The sequence below is a fragment of the Ambystoma mexicanum genome, chromosome 10, assembly GCF_040938575.1.
Source record: "Ambystoma mexicanum isolate Mex_15411 chromosome 10, UKY_AmexF1_1, whole genome shotgun sequence".
Lineage (NCBI taxonomy): Eukaryota > Metazoa > Chordata > Amphibia > Caudata > Ambystomatidae > Ambystoma > Ambystoma mexicanum.
Window position 1 is genome coordinate 1,016,139,053 of NC_090932.1, and position 22,475 is coordinate 1,016,161,527.

The window sequence follows — 22,475 nt, forward strand, 5'->3', positions numbered from 1 at the left end:
CGTTACTTCCCCACAGGTGAGAAAATTCACATATCCACCAGTAGGGGGGAGGACAGCGAAATACTGGGAAAAGTGGCGCACGTTTTCCAACGATGCGTGGGTATTGCAGTCAGCCAGAGGCTTGCACATACAATTTACCCAGACCCCAAACCAGTACAAAGCCCCCAGACCAATAGTATCAGCGCGACCAGAGAGAGACTTGTTACACGCAGAACTACAGAATCTAACAAAGAAACAAGCAATCGAGCCGTGCGAGGCTCCGAGGTTCATAAGCAATATGTTTCTGGTTCACAGAAAAGACAAAGTGAGACCAGTCATAAATTTGAAAGACATGAACAAGTGGGTAGTGTACAACCATTTCAAGATGGAAGGTACTCACCAATTAAGAGACATGCTCAGACAAGGAGACTGGCTCGCAAGAATAGATCTGAAAGATGCCTATCTTACGATTCCAGTACAAAGAGAATACTGCTCCTTCCTAGCGTTCGACTGGGACGGGCAATTATGGCAGTTTGCGACGATGCCATTTGGACTAGCATCACCGCCCTGGCCGTTTACGAAACTGATGCGACTCTGATAATAGTAGTTCTGATATGGAAGTCACAAGTATGGTTTCCAGCACTTGTGGAGCTAATATCTGACTATCCGAGAATGTTGCCTCAAAGAGAAAACCTGCTCACAGACCCAGTTGGGTCGTGTCACCCTCTGAGAGTCAAGGGGACACTGCCGCTGATGGCGTGCAGGATAGTAGGAGACACTGGAATTTCGGCGCAAGCTGCAAGCCTCATCGCGGAGTCATGGGCTCTGTCGACTAGAAGGAGCTACGACGCAGCGTGGAACAGATGGTCAAGGTGGTGCAAAAGGAGACGTTTTCATCCCGTTTCTGCCCCTTTAGTAGAAATACTAAACTTCTTAGCAGAATTACTACAAGATATAGATCCGCAATATCAACAGGACATCTGCCCATTGAAGGAGTACCAGTAGGAGAGAACGTGGCAGTAAGTAGACTTCTAAAAGGGATACGATTAGATTTAGGAAGCCACCGCAACCAAGATACGAGTCCCTATGGGATGTAACATTCGTACTACAACTTTTAGCAGACTGGCCGAGCAATAGATACCTACCTCTAGACAGACTATTTGGGAAATTGGCGATGTTACTATGTATGGTATCATGTAGAAGAGTAGCAGATGTCAGAGTACTAGAAATAGACAGAATGGTTTATGGACCAGACGGAGTGACTTTCCATCTGGCCAGGAGAACGAAGACAGATTCCTCCATGATAACATACCCATATATGCAAGAACACCCAAAATGGTGTGTAGCCGCATGCATAAAAGAATATGCAAATAAGACAGCTGAGCTAAGACTGATGGTAACCACGCAATTGCTGATAGCATGCAGGAAGCCGCATAAAGGCGTAGCGACATACACCATAGCGAGATGGGTTAGAGAGGTTATGAGTCTAGCAGGAATAGACATGGCAAAGTTTGGAGCACACTCAGTGTGAGGCGCAATGGCATCAAAGGCACTGAGGCAGGGTGCAACGTTCCAAGATATCCTGAAAGCAGCTGATTGGGTGAGTGATAATACGTTCAGAACTTTTTATTTTAGACCAATTAATACGCTAGCAGAAGCTATAGTAAGAAGCTTTGAACAAGCATAATGCTCGCCTGCGTCTTGACAGAATAAAGATTCCCCTTCTAATAGCGCAGGGAGCTCTTGATTCTATTAAAGACAAGGAGGCGAGCATTACTTTCCCGCACTAGATACACGGGAGAGACAAAATGATAACAATAAATGTACTGTGATATGTATCAGAATAATTGACATGATTTCCTCTCAGAATAGGGCGTGTATCTGCCGTCCTAACATGTACTGTTGCTTCCGTCTTTTGGGGACGACCGGAAGAACAGCTGAAGACGTACGAGAAAGGAAGGAGATACGTTGACCAAGATCGCAAGTTAGAATGCAAAGGATCGACTCAGCAGAGCTCTACAGTTCAGAGACTTTATGGAACAAGTTGACAGTACAGTCATGGTTTAAGATTGCAGTTGGAAGCAGTCAAAGAAGAGGTTTACAGGAAGAGGAAGGACTAGGTCACATGACCAGGACACTGGAGTACAGGGACCTAAGACTGATGGGAAATGAAGTTTAAAAAAAAATGTTGTTTCAATGGAAGGATTGAAAAATGTTAATAAATTGTTGAAACTGCTGGACAGTAAAAAATAAGAAGATGAAGCATAATGCTCGCCTCCTTGTCTTTAATAGAATCAAGAGCTCCCTGCGCTATTAGCAGGGGGAATCTTCATTGTTCTAATTTGTCTGTATGTTTTAATTGACTTTCTACGTTGCACGTTGCACTTTTGAAATGTAGCAGTGGTGTCTGTTTAAATTATCTATCGCTTTTTTCTCTACATGAAATCATTTGTTTTTCTTTATATCGTACATTGATATCCTTTTTAAATGGATATGGTGTTTTTTTTCTATATGGAATTATGCAATGTGTGGCTGCTTTGTATATACCCAAGTATTCGATTATTAAATGTGTGATACACTTTAATATTTCTTGTACGGTAGGGTTTTAGGGAATGTATGATGGGTTGCAGAAGTTATTTTTTCAATACTTGACAGGGATGCAGCACGCGGCCACCCGTGCCTAACTGAGTATTCACGATCAAGTGCCCATGTTTCATGTTGGCTTGAAAATGGTTCTTTTAAATACATTCTTAAACTAGGCTTAGACACGAGGAGAATGTGTGTTCTAGTGGAGTATTTTCACTGCTCTGAGTTTCCAGGGTAACTGTGTATATTTGACCTATTCCCGGGAAAGATGGGTCCCTTTACCAAAGTAGAGGAGGCAGATACTATCCTGGAGCAGGCAGCGATCTCTTCATCCCAATGGGGGCAGGGTTTCTTCACCCCAGTAGGGGCAGAGACTCTTGATGTGGCAGGGGGCAGGGTCTCTTTTATTCCAGAAGAGACAGGGTCTCCAGTTGAAGGGTCTCTTTAACCTGCAGAGGCGGGGGTCTCTGTACTCTGGTAGAAGGGGAGGGGTTATCTTTATCCAGGGGGCAGGGTCTCTTTATCCTGGGGGCATGCTCTGGTAAAGGCGTGGGGAGGGAGGGTTCTCTTGATGCTGGAAGGGGAAGGATTTCTTTATCCAGGTAGGTAGATTGAGGGTCTCTTTAACCTGGGGGTAGGTGACTGGATCTCATTATCCAGGTACGTCAGGGCTTGAGATCCTGGCCGAGGCGTGGGTCTATTTACAGTGGTAGATCGGGTAGCGGGGCACTTGATGCTGGGAGGGAAAGGATCTCTTTATCCGGGTAGGTAGATTGAGGGTCTCTGTAACCTGGGTGTCTTTATCCAGGTAGGGGTAGAGGTCTCTAGTTCCTGGCCGAGGCATGGGTCTCTTTCTTGACAGAAGCGGCCTAGTTTAGGGCTGTGAGGGGCTGCAGTGTCTTGATGGTGCAGGGCGGGGGCTAAGTGTGGGAGGGGTGGATATTCCATTAAGGCTGCAAGTGCGGCATGGAACCTGCGTGCTCTGGGCCAAGCCGAGTTCAGTTCGAAATGTAACTGCCGCCTGCAGCTTGCGGAAGGGACGCACGCACTTAGGAGTTCAAGATCGTGTACTTCAAAATAGGTGAGGGGTGTTCTTTCAACTGTTGGATGAGGGCACGTTCCCACTAACCTGCTACTTACCGACTTCTCTGGTGAAGAGTGAGTGACGCGCACAGACACAATCGACTCACTTCAGAGAAAAAGACGACTTGGGGACAAACATCCCTCGCTGCCATCACAAACACTGCACTATATATTTAGTGTTCCACATTTCATGCAGTCCTTGCTCCGTTTTTTTTTTAAGTAGTCGAGTTGGTTGGGCGGGGTCTTGGAGAATGTGACGCCATTCTCTGGGTTTTGTGTTTGGGAATGTAGATTATGTAGGCAGCTATGTATGCCTTCATAGTACCTGTTTGAGGGTGAAGTTATGTTGGGTGATCCCATTGAAGTCGGTGGAGATTAATATATTTTGGGAGGTTGATAACTATTTGCTGGGAGGACTAACGTGCTTAATTCCCTGCGTGGCAGTTGGAATTTTTTGGGAGGTAGCCACTTCTGCATTACAAAGTGGATACAAGAAGACATTCAGGGGGAATGAGCAGAATAGAGATGGAGCAGGCGGGGCCGGGGCGACCAGAGAAAGCCCAGAGAGGTTGGCCAGGAATGTAGGTCAGAGACAGTTCAGCGGCGTGGTTTAAGGGAGATTGTGATTTGTACAGCGCCAATTCGGAACGGCACCGACTCTGGGCACGTGTGAATTTAGTACTAGTACCATGGCTTCTGGCGTCAAACTTACCACAGTAATGTCTCTACCTGCCTGTGTAGGAAAAAACCCACTCCGTTTAGTGTAAGGGTGAGCACAAGGTAAACTTAACACCGAGGCTGGTAGTCCAGTGGCGATTCTGGTTCTGTGCAGAGTTCCCAACTGCTACATGTCCTTTGGAGCAGAACATTTACCCTGTCATGCTGGCGAGTTTTCTTTTTGATGACCTGTATGGTCCTACGATCCAGCCTGTAGAGAGCTACTAGCAAAACAAACAGGACTGGATAGAGGCGCCTTTGATGGCCTGGCTCCGATTGGTAATTCTGCCTACATGCAAATCCATGTTTAGTCCCAGTAGAGTAGGAATCGCTTGTGGGCTGCTGTAATTTAGCTCTCACTGTGCAACATGAAGGCAATACAACGGGACCGTGGCCCTTTGTGGAACCCCCGGCCCACTGTCTAGATTGCTTCTCGCTAATGTGTTAAGGGCAGAGCCAGACCGAGGCCCTCAGTAAGTATGAGCTTGGCGAGAATCGTAAAACCAGAATCGGCAAAGCCAACCGTGTAAGGTGGTGTTTTTTTTGTTGTGTTTTTTTTTTAAGGCTTGGAATGGGTGGTCGCCAGGCACTGACAAAATGCTTACCTGGCCATAAAATGGCAACAGCTTAAAATTGTGATTTTTCTGCTGCAAGTGCCAGTGCCCGTCAAATGCCTATTTAATACCTATTCACAGGCCAAAACGGTTTGCTTTGCCAATGGTTGTTTTGAACATTCGGTGTAAGGAATGTATTTATTTATTGGACATTTGTATGGCGCCAAAGTGTTTCAAGGCGCTACAATACAAAAAGGGGTGGTATAGGGAGAAAAACAGCACTAATAATTATCCTACTAGGCCTTGTGACATTCGGACCATTGCAAGTGCAGTGACCATAAGGGCAGGGGGTAGATGTGAGGATGCACACATTGCTTATAAATCAAGTGGTAGAAGGCGCCCTTGGTTAAGACGTTTTCATTATAACAGGAGCTCATTGACGTGGCAGTTTAGCTTTGAACTCCCAGGAGACTGCTTTGAAATAACATTTGTAACCCACACCCCACCCCCCATCCAGCACAGTGTCATGTAGAGCTCCCATGATGGTGTGTTTTAGGTGGGCAAAGGCAGGTAGTGCATGGGAATGGCCAAAGGGATTAGTGTGGCCTATGGCCGGGTTAAGGGTCAATAACCAAACAACTGTGCCCCCCCCTACCCAATCTGCTTCTTATTCATACTCCAATGCAATAGTTTGGGCTTATAGGTGGCCCTAAAGTGTCATCTAATAGCCAAAGCTATTTGCAGACCCTGTCGGCCAAATAATAGGTGAGGGCTACTTGCTTAATGCTCCATCGCACATTTGTCTTAGGATTTCTGTGCATTCTGAGTTGAACAGTGCAGCCATTCTTGCTACCCTCAGGCCAGCTAAAAAGCTGAGGTCAAAGGGCGAAAGGAAACATCTCTGGAAGGTCACTCGACCCCACAGGAGCCATTTTATCCACCCATCTAAACCATTAAGCTACCCGATTCCAGATGTATGTATCGGGTTCCAGATGTGTGTTTCAGTGTCATTAACATTTTAATGTTGGGGTGCGTGTTGTGAAAAATGAAATGAGCTTTTAGCCCAGTGTACAATACGTACTCCGTGGTTCAATCCGACAACTCATTGATCAGACGTATTTGCCAAATCTAAAAATGCTCTTTGATTTTATTCAACCCAGGCTGGCCCCCCTCACTGGTGCTTTTTTATCCCTTTGCCTTAATGTATGTGGTTAGTCTAGGTTTTTGAGAATGTTTTTCTGCTCAGCAAGGCCAAGATAACATTCTTATCACTTCATTATATACTGGAAGTAATCATTTGAAATGAACATTGTAAACCTTTATGGAGTACCACAATAATGGCACAGAGTTTTTTAAATATTTGTTTTATTTTTAGTTAAAAAAAAAAATGAAATAGCTGCAAACCCCTCCCACAAGATCAGGGTTCACAATTGAGTGTAGCTGGTAGCTGTTGAGCTCCTGTTTTTAACCTGGAAGAGCCTGGTTAGCTTGATACCAACAGCTACCAGGAGCTACTTTTGAATCCCTGGGCGAATTAATGCAGATCAGATATACTTATGTGACATTAACACTGTTTGAGACAATCTATAAATGAGTTTCTGATGCTTGTGGATCTGCTTAGAATCACATGCTGTGCATATGGTCCGACATCTAGTAACATCTTTTTTTCGAAGATTGAAAGGTGCATCGACATGGCCGAGACTGTAACACTATCCCTACCCAAAATACTTCAGGCGTCGAGGTTCCACCAGATAGTTTTTTTCTGCCAACATAGTTGGTCGCTTATGCAGAGCGCATAAGAGTTTCATATTGCTTTGTTGTCTATAATCCCACTGCTTGCGGTGGTTCGATCTCCCTACTATCTTCTCGACCGCTGTATCGCTTGGTCCTTTCTGCCAGCATTTCGATCACACAACTGCTCAGCGACTGTTGACTGCGAGGCCTCGGCCCTCCGACCCGGCCTTCAGAGTAGGGAAAGTGGCGCTCCATTTCATCTTCTCTCTGAGAATGCCTTTCTTTTACCCTTTCTCCTTTTCTCTTGGTCTGGCTGTCGCCACCCTCTGCTAAGAAGAGGACTCCCTTTAAATTCTGTCCATCGCATAACGGCAAAATTCCCTGGAAGGACACCCATCGCAAGTGCAATAGGTGTCTTCCTCGTGACATGACGATCGCTCATGTAAGGCCTGTAAACTCTTCCGGCCTAAGACAATGAAAGACAGCCGAATTAAGCAGTGCACAGCCAATGCCCTTGAGGCCGAAAACCTCTCCCCCGCTGGTGCAGTCGCTTCAAACAAGGAAACTGTCGGCAGCCCCAGCTCCAATTTGAAGGACGTCTACCTTTGTGTGGAGCCCTCGCGCACCCACGTGTCTGTCCCCGACAAGCATGCCCCCGGCAGTGCCATGGCGAAGTCGATAAGGACACCCACACACCATGTGCTTCTAAACACACAACCCACAAGCCTCCTTCGGTGGGATCACCAAAGAAAGCCTCAAAGCGTCCAGGCCTATTGAAAGATTCAGGGCGGCCTTCCGAATCTCGCGGTTCGGTACCCTGCATGCAACCGCACCATGCACATGGGCATAAAATTCCTTCTGGAGCGAGCGGTCCCTTTTAAACATTCCACTCCCAACGTGTTACCGCCAAAAGGCACAGGTGCGCTGAAAGACTTGATAGTGCTGTTGATCACGGCATCACCTACAGACGCGGTGAAACCCCTTCGGCCCGCGATAACGCTCCTGAAACTTTGTGAGAAGCTTTCAGACACCATTCTGACTGCCCCAGACCCCAGGGGAGCTTCCTCTTCCCCGGGAGAGTATTCTCAGGCCTCCCAGCCTATTTTTAAAGCTCCACATCAGGATTTAGACCCTCTTGTGCAGCCTTTTCTTTTCCTCCTTCTGACCCTTCAGCTACCTCAGCATGGACCAGGGAGAAATGTGTAAGATGGCCAAGTTTATCAACTTCTCAGGTCAATATGACTCTATTGTAAAAAGACATAGGCAGACCCTCCAGTTCATAGCGATTTTGTGATCCCGCAAAATGCCGCAAAAATGGCCGTTTTGCGCAAAATGCTGCAAAAATGGCAGTTTTGTGCAAAAACAGCATCTTTAAAAAAAATATGTAGATATACTTTTTTTTACATTTTTTTTAAGTAATCCCCAAAAAAGTGCAGCCCAATCAACAAGGGACACATGAATGGGCACATTTTATATGCACGCCCATTTAGATGGCCTTTTTCACCTCCTTGATCAAATAAAGTGGCGTTTCTGTCAATTTAAAAGCACATCCCTCATTTCCAAGCAAGATGCACTTTTAAATATGCAGAAATTGTAGGCAACCCCATGCGCACGGGATGTGGGGCTGCCACTGCATGACAGGGTCTTTCCTGACCCTGTCATGCATTTCTTTTAAGGTATGAACCGCTGCTGTGTCGCTTGCATTTCTGTTCCTCAAACAGGATAAAAATGTTTTTGGGTCGCATTTTACAGCGGCAGGCACCTGGAGGGCCTGTCCCTGTGAAAGGCGCTGGGAGCTTGCAGAACACTGTCGGGAGAGCGATTCTATTCAAAGTACTGCCCATTTTGATGACAAAAATCTATCGAATGTTACAATTTGACTTATTTCGTCCAGTACTATTCGATAGATTTTTATAAATACTGAACATGTGTTGCGGGGGTGTCACCCGCTCCCCATGTTCAGTATTTTTGGTCTAGGGTGGTTGCAGAAGTGTTTTCCCCTTTTTCCTCAAAATTGGAGGCGGGAAGAAAATAACAACAAAGGGACCCTGCAGAGTCAGATCCGACCTGCGTTAGAGGGACGGATCTGGCACCGCAGGGTTGCAGGGGAAGCGGCAGCGACCAATCAGTTAAGTAGGGGAGGTGGTGGTGAAAGGTACATTTTGGGTTGTTTGGCTGAAGTGCAAATCAATTCGCAGCGAAATTGACTATGGTCAATTCCGCCGCAAATAATTACACTTCGGTCAAACAACCCAGAACACCATTCAAGGCAGCTGGCCAGCGCACAATTTGCGCTACAGCTCAAGCCTGTGGAAATGCGCCGGTCACCTTTGAGAATAAGGTGACCTGCTCATTTACAAAAATGGGTTGTCTAAAAATAGCATATCCTCCGTTCTTTTTTTAAATGCCCCATTATTTGAGGAACTGGGTCAAAATCTACATTTAAAAAAAATAAAAAAAATGGTTACACTATGAGAGAGAGGGAGAGTGATGGGTGAGATGTGAAGTGATAGGCAAGAAAGCAGAGGGAGAGCAGTGGGTCAGAGGAGGAAGCGCTGCACAAGAGAGCAGAGGAAGCAGTGATGCAGTGGGCCAGAAATCTGAGAGCAAGCAGAGCTACAGAAAGTAGAGGGAGCGCGTGGTCAGTGAGCCAGAAAGCAGAGAGAAAGCGGTTGGCCAGAAAGGCAGCGAGCTGCAGATTGGGAAAAAGGATGAGGGAAGAGTGCGATAGAATGGGAGAAAGGATGCAAGATGCAGATGCAGCACAAAAGAATGAAGGACTGTATATTGCGGTAGGAAATGTAGAGTTTAAGGTGTGAGTTGGGAGTATGATTTGGAGTGTGTCAGGGGCTGGGCAGTGCAAATTGTGACTTGACAGTGTGACATAGCACGTGAGTATTTGTATGACAGAGTGAGAGGGTTAAGGAATGTAAGTTGTGATGGAGAGTTGGTGAGATGTGTGTTGGTGAGAGAGGTGTGTGGGTGTTTGGGGGATTGGAGAACATAGAAGGGGAATATTTTCAGCATTACAATTGATAATGATCAATTTAGTTAATACTATTAAATAGGCATGAACATTAAACCAGAAATGTAGCCAAATCAAACACTGTTCTGCCAAGCCAGAGACATCTGGGACTCTTCCTATTAAATTAATACAAAAAATACACAATAATGATACCCTGCCTCTCTTGTAGCCTTGCACTCTGCCTATGTCCGGCAATGTGGCAATCTTACACCCTCCAGTTAATACAAAATGTCCCTCAAAAATGCTGCAATAAATAAAGGTTTGTGCCGCAAAATTTGCCATTTCATGCTGCAAAATCCTGGAAGGTCTGCATAGGGATGTAGACACATGCTCCATCCCCTCTAAGTCCCAAAGGCTCCTCTCCCCGTTGCTCAGCTTCCCTCTTTAGGGAAACCCCACCAGGAACCCCCAGTCGAAGTCTTTGGGGATGACCCTGATGATCCGTGCCAGGACGTTTATGGTGTTGATCAGGATTACCAGGATCTCTCCTACCAGGATCCAGACTGGAACCTGGTGGACGACCAGGGCACGAGGCTCCCCCCGCCACATTATACTGACCCAGATTGATCTTTCTGGATGGGTCTACTGCTCCTCTACAAAGAGACTTGTCACCCATTGACAACCAAATGTTGTTTAACTCCCTTCTAAAGAAGGCGGCTGACTATTTTAAGATTGTTACACACAAAGCCACCCCTGACTCTAACTTTGTGGAGAATATTCTGAAGGAGAAAGCAGTCGGCCAAGCCATCCCTCTGTTGAATTCAATAAAAAAGGCGCCTGGCCCCTTCCTTGCTCTCTCCATCCCTTACACGCATGATTAACCCCCGTGTGGAAAAGATGTTTCGCCCGTCCCCCTCAGACCGTCTCTACATCAGGGACTACGCTTCACAGGACTCCCTGGTTGTAACCACTACTTGCAAGCAGGCAGGGGTACTGCTATCTTTGGAAGAATCCCCTCCGGAAAAGGACTGTATGTCCTTGGAAAGCATGCCACCACTTCTGCAGCATATTCCACCAGGATAACCAACACCACCACACTCTTTGTGAGCTATAGTGATGTCCATTGGGGCTTAGTCCAAGACGTCCTTCGCGAGGTCTGTGAGCCTACCGGTGGTCGTTGCAGAAGGCAGACAGATTACCGAGAATATACTGAAGAACACTCTGGATTCTGCCAAAACTGCGGGGAGGCACCCTTGAATAAGGGGCACTCATCAAGCGACACGCCTGGTTAAAAAACTCCGGTTTCAAGCCTGAGACTCCGGCCTCTTTAATTAATAAGTTGATGGAGAAGGCCAACCTCTTCAGAAAAGCGGTTGACGCAGCTGTGGAAAAAGCAAAAAAGGAGCATGAGATGCTAAAGTCACTCAGCCAGATCTCAGCTAAGCTGTTTTCCCAGTGCGGCGGCTTCAGCGCCCACCGGTCCTTTCGCGGGCAGTCATTCTACCATTCTCCCCATGTTCAGTATGGCTCTGAGGGTTCCAACTGGTCTTTCGGACAGGGTTCCTCCGGTCTGTTCCTGTCCCAACAGACCGTTTCTGTCAGGGTAAGGGCGGAGGTAGAAACTCTGCTTCCAGAGGCTCAGTGGCCTCTACCTGCAATTGACCCGTCAGTACAGGTCCCCTCCCACGCTTCTCCAGTCGGGGGACGTCTGACTTCATTTATCCACACATGGGAGGGGATCACGTCAGATCATTGGGTACTGAAGATAGTCACCCGGGGGTACTGTATTGAGTTCCTCCGACCAACCTGCTACCATCCACCAAGAAGCACGCCAGAACACCTGTGCCTCCTGTTGGCAGAAGTTCAGATCCTGCTGGAAACGAGCGCTATTGAAGTCATCCCTGTACTCAAAAAGTATCTCACCATGCGCCCTGTTTTAAACCTGTGTCCTGCAAACAAATATGTCAAACCTCAAAAGTTCAGGATGACAACTCTTCAGGAAGCAATTCAGCTCCTGTGTCCTGCTTTTATATTAATTGCCTAGTCCCGGTTTTTTAATTTTTAAATCTGGTCACCCTATTTCTCCCGTCTGACATTTGGCTATATTGACTCGACCTGGCAGACCTACAGAGCCATGTCAGGACAGACTTTAAACCGTGCCTGGGCTTTGCTGTTAACAAAGGCCCTGCAATTACTAATGTAAAGTATTTCATTGTTGGCACCTACATTCATATGCATACATTGTTTATTGCCGCCCTCCCCCCGTCCCCCCCTCCCCCCCTCTCTGAAACCAGCGCCTCTTCTAACATTTGAAGGGATAGACACCCCGAAATTGTATCCTCGGTGCACCCCTGGCACTCTTCTTCTTCCTCACTGTGTTCAGTCCCCTGACGTTTTTCTTTAGTTCAGAGTTCTCAATCACCCCCACCCGCCCCCATACCCCCCGCGGACCGTTTGCAGGTGACAAAAACGGCTGCAACAGGGAATCACAGTGAGGGATTGCAGTGTGTGGGCGGGGGGCGGGGCGAGGTATGGGCGGCAGTGAGGCTAAAGGGAAGGGCCAGGAACAGAGGAGCCGCCTGACAGGCCGGGAGGAGTTATTGGGAGAGGCGCCATCGCACGAGTGATGTTTGGAAAGTGAAACTCAGGCTTGGAAGGGGGAACTCCACGGCTGATATATGTAAGGAAAGTGAGAACGAGCCCCTACAGACTGTGGCTTCAGAGAACTGCAGCGGGATCCGGGAGCAGAGTCTTCACCAGGCGCAGGCAGCAGCCGGTAAGGACTGGCCCAATTCTTGGCTTCCCACTCGCAAGTCGATTTATATGCACTATTACCCGCGTGTGCCCAGAACGCACACCCGTTTAGAGTTTCGTACTCTACCGGACCTATTGTCACTCTTTGAAAGCGCCCAGGTTGTCTACTCGCTGCAAACCTTCATCAAATTGACTTTTTGTATAGAAGGTGTGCCCTATTCCAACATTGCTTGCAACATTATTGGAATGTAATGCTCCTCTCATGGGTTATTTTCCAAGGGTTCACGATGACCCTTTGCTGAAAGGCACATTTTTTATTTTTGGTGCGTATAAAAAAAAATAAAAGGGATAATCTCCTGACACTCCCGCCCCCTCTGCAGTCGCTTGTGGGATCCCCAGTAAATGGGTGCAGCAGTGGCGGGGACTACCCCCCCCCCCCCCCCCCGCGTGCCCAACTCCCATAACTACCCTATGTGGTCCCATCGCCTCTACATCGCAGCTTCCACATCTTTACATAGATCGTTTTTGCTGATAAACACGTCTGGACATGCCCCTTCTAGTTGGTGCGACTCACGAGGATGATGTTTAGAAACCGTTCGATTAACACCACACACGTCTTCCTTTTCCATCTGGAAAGTTTAAAGACATTTACAGTCTATAGTGCATTAAACGCCGATAGCATTTACCAAAATGCTTCCATGCAACTGCCTTGACTTTAACTTGTCACCACATACCACCCCTTAAAATGCAACAATCTATTAACAGATTTCTTGAGATATAATTTGAGAGCAGACCTCTATTTGTGTGATGGTGCCTTTTCATGGTTTCTCTCTTTTATACATGCGTGAGCACGAGTCGGGAACGGGCGGGGGTGTCCTGTGGAATTACAGTGTGGGAATGGGGGCGAATAATCAGGATGGTACAGCCCCTGGTAAAAGGCATTATAGTCAATAGCATATGTACCCTAGGCCTACAAAAAAAACACGGAGAAGGGAAGGTGCGTTCGACGGTCCGTGAAGCTGACGGGGGAGTGGGGGGGGAGGCACGTACAGCTTTGGCATGTCGTGCGCGCGCCAGCTGGCAGGTGGATAAGGGCTTTGTGGAGAAATGTAGTAACTGGGCATGGCGCGAGGGTGACGGAAGGACTGGTGAAGGAAGGGTGGGGCAGGGCACTGGCTGTGCAACAGTCGAGGTGTGGTAGTGTCCAGCAGTGGTAAGTGGAGCCAGGAGGGAGCATAGCGGCAGGGGAGGTAATGTGGACATAACCTATGGATTTTGGGCTTGTTTCAGCAGATCATGCTTGCGTCCCTTGCATGGTGATTGGCCAGGGTGCTAATTGGGCAATAAGTGCATTGGTAAAGAGCTGTATCATGTGGCAAAGGTCTGTGGAACAGAGTTAAAGGCCATATTGAGGCAAGGGCATTGCAGCCGACACTAAACACACGGCACAGCCAAACCCCTGGAGGCTATTGTCTCAATTTGCTTCCAAAAATGAGTGGCAATGTGGATGGGCATGCGGCTGAAGGATGCATCGGCTTCTGAAACGAAGGACGACGAGTGGCCGGTTCAAGACAGGCTGGACATAAGGGGATTGGACAGTTGTAGAGGGGTGCCTGGTGAGGAGGAGATGAGTGGTTCGTAACAGGTAGGTTCTGAGCGAAAGGGGGTCGGGGAATGGAGTCTGATTTGGAATGCCAGAAAGTCCCAGGATATAATCCCCCTCATCCTGATGGGACGCCAGACATTCCAGCAGTGGCAGCGCTTTCACTTACCAGACATCTTGAAGTGTGGTGAGGGACCATCACCTTGGGCGGCAGAGCTGTGTCCAGTGATTTTAGGACAGGACCCATTAATAGGAGACTGTGAATGACAGGATTACAGCATCAATGACTGTGTGACATTGACAGTATTGCGTTTAGTGATGGCTGTGGGAGGAGGGAACTGGAGACAAGATCAGTTTGCTTCTTTTAAGCGGAAACTTAATATGTCCCACTTGACAAGAGCTCTCTGTATCGTGGAAGTACCTCAACCCCACCCCACAGGTACATCCTACCCACTTTGCCCGACATACAAAACATTGCTTGCTGCATTGTATGGTTTTCAGCCACCTGTGTAAATGCCACTCGAGAGCAAATGCTTGAGAAATAAATGATCCAGGTACAGCTCCGTGTGACAATGCTGGCGCCTGTGAGCTGGAAGTGATTGTTACACACAGCTCTACAGATAAGGGATGTATCTGATACTTAACTCCTTAAAAATAGGCAAATACTCCCCAAAAATAAAGCAAATACTCCAAAAAATAAAAATACGGAGTAAAAATACACCCAACAAAAAAACAGGGAACAGACTTGTAGAACCTTGTGCCCCTGCTCTCACCCACACAGCTCCAATGTTGTGTTTGGACCAGTAGTGCATGTAGTCCAACAGAAACACTATTATTGGTGCCTGATTCTAAGAAGTAAACCTGCATCGTTTAATGTGCATGAATAACTAGGTGCAAAGAAATAATTATTACTGGAAAGAAAATCAGTTTTCCAGTTCCAACATAATTTTGCATCCATTGGGAATTGGACTTATATTTTTACTCCTGTTTAAAAATCATTTTACTCCCTACTTTAAAAAATCGGGAGTAAAATACTCCCACTTCCAAACATTATCTGGAGCGCTCATTAGACAGACTTGAGTGGAAAAATAACAGGAGTATTGTGATACAAGTGGGTTGAGGTTCGTTAACCATATTTTGCCAGTAGGCAGTGTGCAGTAGTTTGTGTGTTGAGAGCATGAGGATCTACACCTCCAAACAAGGCCTCAGATTGGAAAGCCTCTCATTTCATGGTTGCTGCAGGGAAGCGTATCGCAGCTCAGTTAAGCTGCTACACCTGCTTGTTTATTTATCTGCCATTCTAGGATCCAGGGGGTTCCAGTGCCTTCTATGTTGACATGCACAGAGGGAAATGTGGGTGGTCCAATCAGAATCGACATTACAAGTCCCTAATATGGAGTTCTAGAACTCAATGTTCAGTAAGTTTCAGACACTATGTCCAATTGGAGCTTTAGGAGTGAGTTCAGATTTCAAAGATGTTCATATACTCCGATTTCATAGCTGCGCCCAAGACTGATAAAAGAAACAAAAATGAAGCACACTGTAAGCGCTGGCGCAAATCAGCAAATAGGATACTCGTTCTCTGCAAAAAACGGTATAATTAATCTCAAAAGTGCCTGTGCAAAATGCGCATGTTTATAAACGTTACAAATGTAATCAATAAACAATCATTAAGGTAATAAAAAGTTCATAGTATTTACTTTTATGCTAAAATACATTTCATAACCTTCAGTTCCTTTTACATTGAAACAATGTGTGTCTTCCATATGTTCTCACAGGGTTTTACAGCCGGTCCCTATATGTGACATGAGTTGTAGTAGCCATCAATAATTCTGGATCCTTTGTTTTATACCTGTGTTAAACTGATCCCTCGTAAAATAAACAGACTTGTAGATTTGACCTCTTTGTTGTGAACTCGTTGTGTGTAGGGTCGCCCTGTGATCTAATAAGTGGAGGCACTTTTCACTATACATATTTACAGTATGGTTTATGGATGCAATTGTGCTATTCCTTGAATTTCAGGCGACGTTTGTAGAGCCACTCCTAACTCGCCAATCAGTAGTTCCCAAAAGCTCTCATGTCCTGTGGGTGCAGTAAAAGTAACGTAAAAAGGGGCGACACTTTTTATATTGCAGGACTGGAATGTATACTGCGCACCAGTGCCATTTACATGGTCTCCATATGTGTTCTGAAATGGCCCAGCGTTCATTTTGAGGGCATAAACAAATTTCCCAATGAATAAGTGTCGTACCCCAGTGTTCTCCCCCTTTTCCTCTATGACTTTTAATGTGCATTTGTGATCATTCTTGACATGCATCCTCGGCTCCTTTTGGTCTAACCATACAGTCCCACTCTGCTGGACTAGCCCCAGTGTATTGATGACTCGACTGGGCAGTTAAGATGTGGCAGCAACGATAATTCTTTTGAACCCATTTCATGTTCTTTGCGACACCCCCAAAGTATTCATCGTCCCAAGAATTTATCCACCATCACTCCTACATTTAACTATTGCAGAATTGCTCCTGGGAATTGTGTAGAAATCTTGGGATTCGTATTGAACACAAACCTTTTGTCATTCTGCACTTTAACAAAGGAGCCAGCAGCATTTTGTTGTTGGAATGACTACCCAAGCTCGAACACACTTGCTTCACTGCCCACTCAAGACTTGGGGATTCAGAAATGGGATTAATGGTGAACTGTGGTTTGGGAAATGCCTATTTGGTTAATGTCAATCTGTGTTGCAGGCTTCAAAGAGCCACACGTTCAGCTGCGGAGGAGGAAACGTGTTGGGCTGTTGTCCCCATACAAACATGTAATTGTTTTTTTTTCTTGCATCTTCATAGAACCGTATTCGCTTTCTCGATGTTTTGTGAACTACATAAGAATTCAGTAAGAAAATGGTAGTCCTATAAAGTTCGTGGTGCTGTCCTAATTTCCACCTACATTCTCAGAAGTTCCAATAAAAACACCTAGAACCATATTCTAAAGGGTCTACTAGCCCTTCCTTCTGACTGCATCAAACAAATGACAGTCCATGGCCAATAATACCCATTATTATTATGAAGTTTAGAAGTCGAGGTGCCCAGCATGTAGTAATATTCAACTGTAATAATATTGAAGAATGGATAATCCCCCACACTAACGTGAGATGGGGGTTTAGATTCTATTAAAGACAAGGAGGCAATTATGCATAACAATCTTTACACTGAAACCACAGCAGCAAAGAAAAAAAACTCTACAAACAAAAAAGTTGTAAAGAGCAGAACTAAATGGAGTTCAATGTCAATGTAAGGGAGCTCCCCAATCCATCATGGAGGACAGGTCATGCCCTGCAGGAGACCAATGAGCAGGGACCCTTCCTTATATAAGTCCATTACTCTAAACCTAACTCCTCTTTCTGTAGCTGTTTTGAACCAGATGTCCACTGCACAGATCAGATGATGAAGGTAAATCCAGCGAAGATCTCGTACCACGCACCCCACAACTTGTAACTGTGAGCCACACTCCTGATCAGAATCTCAACTCGTAGCTGTAAGAACAAGCAAGAAGGGTGGGTGGATGGGAAGAACAACAAACCAAAGAATGTTCTCTCTTGAAACACCTGTGTACATGCGTGTCATAACTATCATATCAAGGGTGGGTGGGTGATATAATAATCGCCTCCTTGTCTTTAATAGAATCTAAACCCCCATCTCACGTTAGCGTGGGGGATTAGCCATTCTATGACAAGACAGGAGGCTCATATTATGCAAGTTCGAAGCCCTTGCATCTCATTAGTACAACATGATCAAGACAATATAATAAAATAGGAGAAGAAAATGTTTTAAATGCTTTCATGAGATCAATCAGCTGACCGCAAGAGAATTGCCCAAGACTAGGCTACCTGAATACCTGTCTTATAAGGCATAGCGAAATGCACTGCAAGAAAAACAACTGGAAGATGTGCTAATTCCAGCGTTCCTTACAGCCCACCAAAACCAACTGGTTAAAAAAGAGGGGGGAAAACACTGAAAGTTTTCCTATAATAAAAGGTTAGGAAAAAAACCCATCGGAATAATAAACTCCTCTGTTGTCCAATCAAACATTTAAACACTTAAATTCATACCATCTTTGGGAACCTAGATAGCAAACCAAAGAAGATAAGCACTTAGCTCTCCTGGAGATAAAGAAAAATACCCCTTAGGGGTGAAAGCTTTGTAGGTTCCACCCCATGCGTTAAAGGAAGATATCGCATTAGAAACAGAGCATGTCGCAACTACACTCGGGAACAAGTGGGAAAGACAAATCTTCATAAAAGGTAAAATGGGAGTAAAAAGGTCGATTAATTAATCTGTAATAGCACGACTTATCCTGAGCGGAGCTGAAAAGCAATAGACTTAACACACAATTGTCTTCAGACATATGTGTATACTAAAGAAGGTATGTCATCTGGAGGCAGAAGCAGAATGGAAGAGAGGGGCCCCACCTGAAAAGCTAAACCTGCCAAACCGCCAAAACGGAGACCTTCAGACCTCCCGAGCTCTTGAAGAAGGACTCTGCTACCATGACAAAAGGCAGATATTTACAAAAACCTGACCCTTAAGAGACCAAACCTGGCAAGGAGAAAAAAATGTATCTTACATCCAATCGCTACCATTATAGTGATATCTGAACCCCTTGTAGATGTGCTTGAATCTTGTTCCCTCCTCCATGTTTGATAAATCCCCTAGAGGATCAAAAACTAACCGAAGGAGGACCCCTAAATTCCAAAATTTTAGCAAAGACGCTAAACTGCAAAGAACTGATCACTAAACAGTTAAAATGAAGTTGCTCACCAGAAGAGGACTAGCCTCTATCTTAGCCAATTTGAAGAACCTTGAAGCTCCCAGCACCCTGAGCTGGCACCTGTTGCAAAAAAAATCTCCTGTGAAAAACCCCAAAGGTCTACCTGCCATGCAGGTGACTAGGAGAATCAAGTCATTAACTAAATATATATCCCAGCCCTCTGGGAATCGCACTGACACCTTCTGATAGTTAATGTAGAGACGCTGGAACGCATTGTGAAAAGAGGGTTGTAATAACTTGGATGGGAGATTAGTAGCACTCCCAGACCCCTCTATCCCACCAAGGGATATTGAGCCTTCCCAGAGGAGGAGAACCCTCCCCCACTTATCCTAGGAAAACCTTGCAACCCAGAAGGCTACCCTGAGGACCACGCTAAAGCCCCGCTTTACACCTTTAAAATAAATACACTCTTGCACTTCTAACCAACCCCTTGACCGTGGAAGTGGCTCCGCTTAACTTATTGAAATACCAGGAATTAGCGCAAAGGAAAGTAAACTGATGGGAGGGAAATGCTCCTTGCGAGTCTGCACTGGTCACGAGTCAGAACTCCTGTAAAAGGAAAAACTGAAACCATTGGGTGTTACTCCAAGAGGTGTAATATTATGATGCAATCTCCCCCAAGGATGGCGGGAAGGGGAATGAAGGGTGAAAGTACTCTGGGGTAATTATAATGACCCATAAACGAAAGGTCGTGAAAGAATACTGGGGCCACTCCCCTCAAACCCTGAGGTCTGAGTCTCTGTATGCGTGTGAGGCTGACTGGCCACTAAGGGAATTGGGGGAAGGAAAATATTAAGCACATTGCCTATAGCAAAAATAGCACTTATATAGTGCTACGAGCCCTCAGGTATACTAGTGTTGCTCATCACTTCTACCAACGGTGTGTGGTGTGAGGGGTTCACTTATCGATTGCAGCAGGATAAAAGGCTGATTTAGACCTTTCCACCTGCATCGGTAGGCTCAGCACAGCTGTGAAAGCCAGCACTCTATTCGCCAGCTGTGAAAGCCAGCACTCTATTCGCTAAAGCTTCAGACAGGCCCGCACGCGTCGGGACTGAAAAGCGAAATGCTCGCTTCATAAAAGGAACCATACTGCAAGAAAAAAACTCGGGCGCTCGTGACACATTATTATTGTTAAAGTGGCAGTTAATACTGCAACAATAAATTAAAATAAGGAAACACAATTCCCAAGGTGAAAGCAGTAAAGCACATGTTATATATGCTACACAAATTCATATGGCAACCACTGACTAACATTCTAGGCACAACTAAAAGGAGTGACTTAGCTGTGGTGTCGGCAGCAAAGTAAGAGGAGTTGGTTTTAGAGTAATGGACTTATATAAGGAAGGGTCCCTGCTCATTCGTCTCCTGCAGGGCATGACCTGTCCTCCATGATGGATTTGAGCGCTCCCTTACATTGACATTGAAGTCTATTTAGTTCTGTTCTTTACAACTTTTTTGTTTGTAAAAGTTTTTTTTTCTTTGCTGCTGTGGTTTCAGAGTAAAGATTGTTATGCATAATATGAGCCTCTTGTCATAGAATTCAAAGATCACTGTATACGTTTTTTTAAAAATTTTTGTGCGACTACCCTTTCAATCAACACTTGCTGCTGTTAACCAGGAGTCCAGAATTGCGGTTAGTTGTTGTATGAAGTTTTGGATTTGGAAAATGGTGCCCCGTGGAAAAATCATCTGGTCGTCTAAGAATCCCACCTCTCCAGGCCCAGAGGCAACGCTCAGATTTCTGATTTCGAGGGATTTATTTGGGGTTATGGGGAGTCGCGTGTTAATCATCCGCGCTGATATTACGACTGCAGCCTCTTTAGAACAACAGTTAATAATAAAAACGACTTTATTTAGAATTGGTATTGGGCTCCTAAGCTTTGGTGGGGGCGTTGCCCTCGTTGGCACATGCAGTATGCATGCACGGCATTGCCACAGACGGGGAGCAGGAGTCGGGAGTCTTGGCCGGGCTTGTTTCAGATGGAAAGATGGCTGCCTCATCTCCTCTATTACAAACGGGTGAGGGGGCTGATAGGGCAATTAAAACAAAACTGTGAACCGCTTATTTCTTTAGGTAGGCCACAGATATTCTCCCTTTTTTTTCACTTCCTAAAACTACAGGTTAGATAAAACCTTCAGTTTAATGCACACATCATTGTATATTCTCCCCAAGTTTCAATAAAAACCAATTCTAGGGTAATATTGCCAGTGCATGAACATTGTAATTATATATGTGCACAAAATAATCTAATTAGGCGCCTACGTCCGCTATTAAGATGTACTCCATATTCTCGTTTGTTTTATGCTATGTTGCTGGCATTTTACCCTGCACCGCTGCCACTTGCATGGTCTCCAGGCACTCTGGAGGTTCTGAAGGCAGGTGGGTTTGGTTACTGGAGAGAGGGGAGAAATACAAGATTGCTTTGCTGCTGTGTTGATGCCTGCAGTTCAGAAGTACCCAATCTGTTTCTAGCTAGAATACCTGCCTAGTCTCTGGAAACTGTTTTTACGCTCTTCTCTGGGTCTCTGGGGAAGCGTGTAGAGCCTCTGGGATTTCCGGCCCTTTCAGTAACTCTGCCCACACCTCTGATTGGCTACAAACGTATAGTAGCCAATCTCATCGAGGTATGGGCAGATGAGCATAAATCTCGCTCAGGTTGGCGTCATTTGACGTTGTTTTTTGTATATTAAAAAAGTGGGTGGGCTGAGTCTTGGGGGAAGTGGGCGCAGGGCGTTGGATGTCCTCTGGGTTTTCTTAAGCAAATGTAGGCAGGTATGGCTTCTAGGTGGTCTGTATCAATGGCATGGAACAGTGGTGGGCATGCTGTAATCCCCCCAAGCCCCTCTCTCCCTCCTGACTATGTTGGCTAGGGATAAAATGAGCCACAGGCCAAAACCCCCATGCGGCCCACTGTCATAGAAGCGTTTTTTGTGTCTATGGGAGCATCATGTGCCCATGGTGCTAGGGGTGCACTCATCATTTGCAGTGGTTTGTATGTTTATTGTACAGATGTAGAGCTCTGTTTGACATCTGTAGGGAGCACATTTAAATTGCTGCGTGTTGCTGTTGGTCTGGGCATAGTGTGTTTGGGTGTGAAGTAGTTTGTTTGTGTTGAGGCAAATCATCATGAACTCTGAGACTTGTCATTCAAGTATTGGTCCATGGGTGTACTTAGTTTTCAAGGTGTGTGATTGGTGGGTTTCCCAAGCGTGTGATTGATTGCTTTTCAAGGTGTGTTATTGTGATACTGCCACCTGTGTAGGGCAGGAAAGCACAAGCTTTAGTAAACTTTTTTTATTGTTGTTTGTAGGCTTAATTAAAGCCCAGTGATATAACATATACAGTGTGGTTAACCAACACAAGCGCAAAATTCCTTGAAGTCCGATGATTTCAGTGCCACTCTTTATCTCGCTAACCAGTAGTGCCCAGAAACCCCCTTGTGTCCAGTGGGCACAATAAAAGTTGTTGCACGGCTGCTATATATACATTATCTCCAGCTGTGCTCTGGAATTTTTTTTTTAATTTTTGGTTGTTAAACGAGGCTTCAGCTATGACAGCTGATGTGTATTTAGTGTCGCACCTGGCTATCTCATAACTGCCATGTGGTACAATATCCTGGATGTTTCCCTTTCAACCTTCAGAAAGAAGGGTAACCCCTTCCTTCCAGGGTAC

General features: G+C 45.7%; 1 protein-coding gene across 4 annotated transcripts in view; it reads left to right on the top strand.

Moving 5' to 3' along the window:
• Window positions 1-22,475, top strand: part of LOC138491940 (uncharacterized) — a 381,176-nt gene that overhangs the window by 161,580 nt on the left and 197,121 nt on the right. For 2 of the 4 annotated variants that reach the window (XM_069618822.1, XM_069618821.1), the window contains exon 1: window positions 12,198-12,394. The exons of 1 other annotated variant lie outside the window; for it this stretch is intronic. The gene's annotated coding sequence lies outside the window, so the exon portion shown is untranslated. Of the gene's footprint in view, window positions 1-12,190; window positions 12,395-22,475 lie in introns of those variants that run through there. One more of the 4 variants, XM_069618820.1, reaches the window with a different exon arrangement.